At 51.0% G+C, this 8,318-nt stretch overlaps 1 long non-coding RNA gene across 1 annotated transcript; it reads left to right on the forward strand.

Moving 5' to 3' along the window:
* Positions 1 to 2: 2 nt before the first annotated feature.
* LOC142870006 (uncharacterized) lies at positions 3 to 7,589 on the forward strand. Its single transcript, XR_012918524.1, has 2 exons — positions 3 to 89; positions 7,287 to 7,589. It is a non-coding gene; the product is annotated as an uncharacterized LOC142870006 (long non-coding RNA).
* Positions 7,590 to 8,318: the final 729 nt, after the last annotated feature.

An 8,318-nucleotide genomic window follows, 5' to 3' on the forward strand; every position in this document is an offset into this window, starting at 1 on the left:
GGCCTCGATTGTCTGCTCTCGCGAAATCAGCGGCCCTCGCGATACCACGCAGTTCTCCCTCTCGCGATAGTTCCATGACGTGTTTTTAGGTGCGTATTATGCGATCTTCAGGATTTCACTGCAAGGGTGATAAAATTAATAACGTCGTACGTAGGGTTTGCTATCTCCCCACCGGCAGGTGGAGGGCGCCATTGGTTCTTGTGACTGAGAAGCGGGCAGACGCGGTGGGCTTCTCAGGGAGGGTCGGGGCTCTGTGCGAGGTCGCCCGGCCAGTCCAGACCCGGACAGTGTCCCCCCCGGGACCCCGCAGGGCCCTGCACGACCAGGACAGTGTCCCCCCCGGGACCCCGCAGGGCCCTACACGACCCGGACAGTGTCCCCCCCGGGACCCCGCAGGGCCCTGCACGACCAGGACAGTGTCCCCCCCGGGACCCAGCAGGGCCCTGCACGACCCGGACAGTGCCCCCCCCGGGACCCCGCAGGGCCCTACACGACCCGGACAGTGTCCCCCCCGGGACCCCGCAGGGCCCTACACGACCCGGACAGTGTTCCCCCAGGGACCCCGCAGGGCCCTGCTCGACCCGGACAGTGCCCCCCCCCGGGACCCCACAGGGCCCTACACGACCCGGACAGTGTCCCCCCCGGGACCCCGCAGGGCCCTACACGACCCGGACAGTGTCCCCCCCGGGACCCCGCAGGGCCCTGCACGACCCGGACAGTGTCCCCCCCGGGACCCCGCAGGGCCCTGCACGACCCGGACAGTGTCCCCCCCGGGACCCCGCAGGGCCCTGCACGACCCGGACAGTGTCCCCCCCGGGACCCCGCAGGGCCCTGCACGACCCGGACAGTGTCCCCCCCGGGACCCCGTAGGGCCCTGCACGACCCGGACAGTGTCCCCCCCGGGACCCCGCAGGGCCCTGCACGACCTGGACAGTGTCCCCCCCGGGACCCCGAAGGGCCCTACACGACCCGGACAGTGCCCCCCCCCGGACCCCGCAGGGCCCTACACGACCCGGACAGTGTCCCCCCCGGGACCCCGCAGGGCCCTACACGACCCGGACAGTGTCCCCCCGGGACCCCGCAGGGCCCTACACGACCCGGACAGTGCCCCCCCCCCCCGGGACCCCGCAGGGCCCTACACGACCCGGACAGTGTCACCCCGGGACCCCGCAGGGCCCTGCACGACCCGGACAGTGTCCCCCCCGGGACCCCGCAGGGCCCTACACGACCCGGACAGTGTCCCCCCCGGGACCCCGCAGGGCCCTGCACGACCCGGACAGTGTCCCCCCCGGGACCCCGCAGGGCCCTGCACGACCCGGACAGTGTCCCCCCCGGGACCCCGCAGGGCCCTGCACGACCCGGACAGTGTCCCCCCCGGGACCCCGCAGGGCCCTACACGACCCGGACAGTGTCCCCCCCGGGACCCCGCAGGGCCCTGCACGACCCGGACAGTGTCCCCCCCGGGACCCCGCAGGGCCCTGCACGACCCGGACAGTGCCCCCCCCCCCCGGGACCCCGCAGGGCCCTGCACGACCCGGACAGTGTCCCCCCAGGGACCCCGCAGGGCCCTACACGACCCGGACAGTGCCCCCCCCGGGACCCCGCAGGGCGCTACACGACCCGGACAGTGTCCCCCCAGGGACCCCGCAGGGCACTGACCAGGACAGTATCTCCCCGGGACCCCGCAGGGCCCTGCACGACCAGGACAGTGTCCACCCCCAGGACCTGTGGGACTTGGGTCAGTGTCCCCCGATGGGACCACGCAGGGCCCTGCATGACCCGGACAGTGTCCCCTTGGGACCCTGCAGGGCCCTGCACGACCCCGACAGTGGCCTCCCTGGGAAACTGCACGACCCGGCAGTGTTCCCCCTTAGGACCCTGTGGGACTTGGACAAGGACCATTAGGACTCACAGAGTGTCCCCTGGGACCCTGGGAAACCTGGACAGTGCCTACTTCCGGACCTGGGGCAGTGAACTCCCCGAGACCCTTGGGACTTGGGTCAGTGTCCTCCCCGAGACCCTTAGGACTAGGGTCGGTGTCCTCCCCGAGACCCTCGGGACTTAGGGTGGTGTCCTCTCCCTTGGGACTTGGGCCAGTGTCCTCCCCGAGACCCTTGGGACTTAGATCAGTGTCCTCCCCGAGACCCTCGGGACTTGGGTCGGTGACCTCCCCAAGACCCTCGGGATTTGGGGCAGTGTCCTCCCTGAGACCCTCGGGACTTGGGGCAGTGTCCTCCCCAAGACCACTGGGAACTGGACAGTGTCCCCACCCCTAGGACCCTGCAAGACCCAGACAGTGCCCCCCCCCACTGGGACCCTCCAGACCCGATAGTTCTACACACACACACACACACACACACACACACACGCAGGGCAAAGGCCAGTGCACTCTCTCTCCTGGTCAGCTTAGGGTGACTCATGGTGCTCATCCTTGGAGATTTGCCAGGCCTCATTATGCTTCACCTCCTTCAGAAATGGATAGAAAAATAAAAAAAAAAATGACTTGAGTATTATTTCTCACTTACAAAATTAATGTTCTGGTGGATAAGTTCTTTTTTACTGTTGCAATAATAATATAGGTATTTTCCTTTCTATTGAAGAATTTCATCCCACCTTTGAGAATATCATTCTATTTATTTCAAAATGATGAATTAGTAAAATTACATAATTTTAGTGCATGTATCTACTTTTGTAATATTACTAGTTTAATAATTCTTTTTTTTTTTTTTTTTTTTTTTGAGACAGAGTCTCACTTTGTTGCCTAGGCTAGAGTGAGTGCCATGGCGTCAGCCTAGCTCACAGCAACCTCAAACTCCTGGGCTCAAGCGATTCTGCTGCCTCAGCCTCCCGAGTAGCTGGGACTACAGGCATGAGCCACCATGCCCGGCTAATTTTTTCTATATATATTAGTTGGCCAATTAGTTTCTTTCTATTTATAGTAGAGACGGGGTCTCACTCTTGCTCAGGCTGGTTTCGAACTCCCGACCTCGAGCAATCCACCCGCCTCGGCCTCCCAGAGAGCTAGGATTACAGGCGTGAGCCACCGCGCCCGGCCTAGTTTAATAATTCTATTAAAATCTAGTGAGTGGACTTTTTTTCGTTTCCTTTGGTGTTACAGCGTTGTTTTTTATTCATGCTACTTAACATGCACTACATCATTTCAATATGAAAGATAATAGTTTTCTTCCGATTGGAAACATTTTTTCTTGATAATTTTCCCTTTTCCAGTCTCTCTGTTTTGACCTCATGAAAGCCTGTTAAGTAGATAGTAAGGCTTCCTCTACTCTGTTTTTCTTAAGCATCCTCTCAAAATATCCTCTGGGCTGTTGTCAAGTTCGGGAAAATCACTGGGTCATCTTTCTGCCTGTGTGAAGGTTTCATTTGTGTCCACTCTTCCTGTGATTTCACATGTTCATGTTCAACGGTCATATCTGTACATCACCAGGGATATATGACTTTGTCCTGTTCATACCAACCTACCAATAAGTACCTGTGGTTTTCTCTAATTGTACTTTTTTTCTAAGCTTTTTAGTTGCTCTATTTACTTGATTTCCTTGTGCCAGTTTTTCTGTTTGTAGTATCTACTGCCTGCCTTTCTTCCATTGTGTTTATTTTCCTGTAATTTCTTTTTTCTTTTTTTTTTTCTTTTTTTTTTTGAGACAAGAGTTTCGCTTTGTTGCCCAGGCTAGAGTGAGTGCCGTGGCATCAGCCTCGCTCACAGCAACCTCAAACTCCTGGGCTCAAGCGATCCTGCTGCCTCAGCTTCCCGAGTACCTGGGACTACAGGCATGCACCACCATGCCCAGCTAATTTTTTCTTATATATATTAGTTGGCCAATTAATTTATTTCTATTTTTAGTAGAGATGGGGTCTCTCTCTTGCTCAGGCTGGTTTTGAACTCCTGACCTTGAGCGGTTCTCCCACCTCGGCCTCCCAGAGTGCTAGGATTACAAGCGTGAGCCACCGTGCCCGGCCTATTTTCCTGTAATCTCTGTCACGCTCTTTCCTGCTGGTAACCAATTCCAGTCACTGGATTTCTTCCTCAAGGCAGGGGGAAAAGATGCCTGGCACAATACACAGGGCAACCTTCTGTTCCTAAGTTTTTTGCATTAAGCAAGGATTACTTTTCTATGCAGAAATAAAAGCAATACATGTAGCTGACAAATATACAACCATAACATAACATTTTGAAGAACATTTTAAAAATTTAGACATATACCATGGAGTACTACTTAGCCATATAAAAGGATAAATTAATGCCTTTGTCAGCAATTTGGAAGGAACTGGAGACCATTATCCTAAGCAAAGTGTCTCAAGAAGGAAAAACAAACACCCGTGTACTCTAATAAATTGGACGAAGGGCACAGAAATGCACGGAGGGAAGTGTTAATAAAAGTCATTGGAAATCAAGCAGTGAAGGGCAAAAACCCATCTTAACAGGTACAAGCAGCACCATTCTGATGATGGGCACATTTATCGCCCTGACTCAAGCCATCTGTCAAAAACCTCTACCCCCTTAATATTGAATTTTTTTTAACAAAAAAGATGAAAATATTTAAAAATACCCACTGTCATGGTGGGTATGTTTAAATATTCAGTTCCAAAAATCACACCATTCAACACAGACATTGCAATCAAAATACTTAAAGAGATTGCACAGGACAAGATGCTTTTGCTTTAATGTTAAAACACGTATCTACAGTACACAGTCAGCGCCGGCCGGCCGTGGTGTCACAGGAGACCAGCCTGCAGGAGGACCTGTCACCGACTAATTAACACAGAAACTCTGACAATGACTTTGCTTTGGGAATGGGTGTGTGGACACTAAAAACAACTTCTCTAATATTAGAGGGTGGCAATTCCTTTTCCACATGTACGTTTTGTGAATATTGTCTCCTACTCAGGAGCCTGCTTGTCTATTTTCTCATGGAGTCTTTCATGAGCAAATATTTCTAATTTTCATAAAGCTAATTATCACTTTTTTTCTGTTGTTTTCTATGGCCTAAGAAACTTTTTCCTCCCCCACACAGGGTATCTTAGTCTGCTTTGTGCTGCTATAACAGAAGCCCTGAGCTGGTGTATTTTTAACGAGTAGAAATGCATTGGCTCACAGTTCCTGAGGCTGGAAGTCCAAGGTCAAGGTGCTGGCGCCCGGCGTGGGTGTCTTTGCTGCGTCACTGCAGGACCAAAGGCAGAGAGGGAGGGAGGGAGGGCCGACCTTCCGGACCCCACCCAGGGGAGAGCCCTCACCGCAGAATCACCTCCTCGAGGGTCCCCCTCTTCACACTGTTGCAACAGCAATCAGGTTTGAACAGGAGCTCTGGAGGGGACAGAAATTCAAATCTCAGCACAGGAATTATGAACACAATCGGTAAAGGAATACGAATAAACCTAAAGCATAACCATCAGGGGGCCTGCTTGAGATTTACCTGTAACTTTTGCAGTTTGAATTTTCTAGAACAAGAATCAGGGTTCTTTGCTGTGGTCTCAGCATTCCCAGGTGGAAGGTCTTCCCTGCACCCCTCAGGGACGCTGGACTCACAGACTGATTCCAACGCACATTAGTTTCTCATCTCGCCAAATCCAGTAGCTGTCGTGTCTGTCCTACAACTGATGCTGATTTCGCATTTTCCTCTGCACACCCTGTTTCAAATTTACTGTCTGAACCACTGAACAAAGCAAGCCGCGTTTCTGACTCTGAGATGTGTTTCTCCTACAGCTACTGTGTTTCCCCAAAAATAAGACCTGCCCATAAAATAAGCCCTAGCAGGATTTCTAAGCATTTGCGCAATAGAAGTCCTACCCCGAAAATAAGACCTAGTGACGGGCGTGGCTACGCAGCGCATCTGCACAACCCGTGCATTTCGTCGTGGAGCGGGAAAGAAGATGAGCAGCCCTTCTCATCTGCCCCGTGAGAGCTCTATTGCTCGACCTGAGAGATTGGGGCCAATGGTTCTAAAGGAAATAGGGTCACAAGAAATTCAGGATGGAATTTGGGGTTTGGAGAGTGATGATGATGTTCCTGAAGAAGACGACTTCACTATATTTGAATAAATGTAGATTGTTGTACCGTACTTAAAAAATATAACACATCCCCTGAAAATAAGCCCTAGAGTGTCTTCTTGAGGGAAAATAAATATAAGACCCTGTGTTATATTTGGGGAAACACGGTACTTTCATTCTTTGCTGCTCAGTTTACATCAACGGCCTTGTCACAGGTCATTTCTGGTGTGAAGGAGGTAACCTGTGTAGAGTGAAGGACATTAATTTCACCACCTGTTACCAGACAGAAATATATGCCTCCAGAACTTTACAAGGTAAAGGAGAGTAAGGAAGAAGAAGAAAAAAGCAAAAGGAAGGAGAAGGTTTTTGTAACTTTAGCATACACAGCTTGGTCATGCCTGGCGTCCACCTCGACTTGAGCTGATAGGGGATGAGACACATCCCTCCTCTGCACATCAGGAAGCATCCCCAGTGAGAGGTCTCCTGTCCCCCTTGGGTCTTCAGACCTTCCTGCAACCCATGGACCACTTTCCTCCTTTTTGGAACAAGCCCTGAGCCTCATTCTCAGAAGGAAGGAAAGATTAAACATAAAGAGCACTGTTAGGTTAATAAAGATCTTTAAGAGAGGAAAAGAAACAATCAGGTAAAGTTCTAACGCCGTCCAAATCTCAGGAGGAAGGCCGCAACATTTCTAAGAGTGGTCCAAGACTGGGTGTCCTGCTGTGCTGGCCACACGCTGAGCCCCCCCCCCCAGGTCTCGGGGTCCTTCCAGGCCCTCCTGTGTCCCCCATGGTGGGAGCCCCACATTCTCTGGTCTCCAGAAGGAACCTGTTTTCATTTTTCATCTGCATCTTTGAGTCTGTGCCCACATCCCCGACATTTCTAAATAACAGGCATTTGGTGCAATTTCTCGAGTGGAGCGGACTCCCTGGGCAGAGAGACAAAGCCTTTTCATCCCCAGCCCACAACCCCAGGGCCACGCCCTTGACCTTTCCTCTAGAGTTACAGCATAGTTGCCTTTTAGATCATTACCCTACGCGAATATGTTTACTTAGGACTCTCGTTTGTACTCTCTCCTAGCATGGTCTGTTGTTCTTCTCGAAGTGAATAATTATCTTTTTTATTTCATTATCATTACTTGTTTTTATTTAGCTATCATTGATCGATCTAAACACTCTCTTCCGAAAGTATAAGTCTTGCCATATATTCCAATCAAAGTTACTCTTTCCCGTATAACTTACAAGAGCATATTTTTATTTCCTTGTTCCCCCATACATTTTTAGTAAGCTCAGTTTCAGCATTGCAAGAGCTTCGCCCATCCTAATCATCTCCACACAGCCAGGAAGAGCACTTATGAAAAAGAATGCACCCAAGTGTTTCGCTGAATGCCTTCCCTGCAACAATGGCCTTGATTCACAGTCTGCTATTTCCTGACCCAGGCTACGGTTTTCTGCTGGTGTTTCTTGAGAGACTGTGTTCTGGACAACCACCTCCATTTATGTTAAGACAAGATCGAAGCTTATTTTTCTTTGATAAGCTATTACATCTTACTTCATAATGGTATTAAAATTATTTATGCAATAGTAGCATTTTGCATTTATTTTATTTATATACTTGCTTTTCATTGAGGAGTATAAATGGAACTGAAGTTTATGTATCTATTTTAAATTCACTCTGGTATAAAAAGGAAAACAGATTTGGAACTTTGGCAAGTGTTTAGAATCAGATCTGCCCTCTCCCCAGGCTCCATTTTCTAATATAGTTCCGGCAGGTATTTTTCCCTCAGAAATCTATCACAAAACGTATTCGTCCTATTTTATAAAGATTCTTTTTTATTTGCCTAATTCTGTACCACCGTAAGAAGAAATACGGGCTCCAGTGAGAACCCTCTGCCACCCTGCTGTGAACTCTGCAGAGGGGTGGTGGAGCAAGCAGGAAGGAGGTGGGGACGGGAGGGACGGGAGGGGCAGATGCAAGATTCCTCGGAGACCTTCAGGTCCTGCCTGGGTGCCGTGTGCTCCCGACTGCACACGCAACCAGGATAAATGTTTGTCACCCACATAGCTGGCACTCGTGCTCCAGTAGTGAGATTCAAGCTGCTGAGTGAGTCTTGGGAAATTATGGGTCTGTTGACAATAGCCATGAGAAACACGGTGATTATACGTTGACTGCTAGTGCTCTGATGGTAGGAAGAAGGAAAACAACCATCTTCACCTTCAGGGGAATCCCCAAAGTGGCATGCGAATTTGCGTATTGGAGCCACAATAATTTCAAAGATGATACATTTACACTGAGAAATGAGTCCAAGATGTGTC

Source organism: Microcebus murinus, chromosome 3 (genome assembly GCF_040939455.1).
Source record: "Microcebus murinus isolate Inina chromosome 3, M.murinus_Inina_mat1.0, whole genome shotgun sequence".
Lineage (NCBI taxonomy): Eukaryota > Metazoa > Chordata > Mammalia > Primates > Cheirogaleidae > Microcebus > Microcebus murinus.